We start from the raw sequence: 378 nt of genomic DNA on the forward strand, positions 1-378 counted from the left end.
AAGGTAGCACTGTAAAGCTACGGTATTTGTGATAAACAAAGAATTGGCGCGAACGGTTAGCCAGAGGAGTGGGCATCAAGCAGTTGGCAGACAGGAATTGGCGCGAGGCAGTTGGCCAGGGAGTTGGATGAAGTGAAGATGTCCAGTAGTTGGATGAAGAACGAGAGCCGGTGTGAAGGCTAGCAGCCAGTGAAGATGAACAGAGAGACTGACAGACAGAGGCTGAGAAAGAGAGAGCCTATGGTCAGAAAGGAACCAGTCAGTCGATAGGGACTGAAGCAATGAGAGAGAGGGACAGAGAGATGGAATTGTGTGGAGCCAAGAGATTGTAGTAGTCAGTTGGTCACTACTTGTGGATTATAGTGAGAGTTTTGAAGG

The sequence above is a fragment of the Octopus bimaculoides genome, chromosome 2, assembly GCF_001194135.2.
Source record: "Octopus bimaculoides isolate UCB-OBI-ISO-001 chromosome 2, ASM119413v2, whole genome shotgun sequence".
Classification (NCBI taxonomy): domain Eukaryota; kingdom Metazoa; phylum Mollusca; class Cephalopoda; order Octopoda; family Octopodidae; genus Octopus; species Octopus bimaculoides.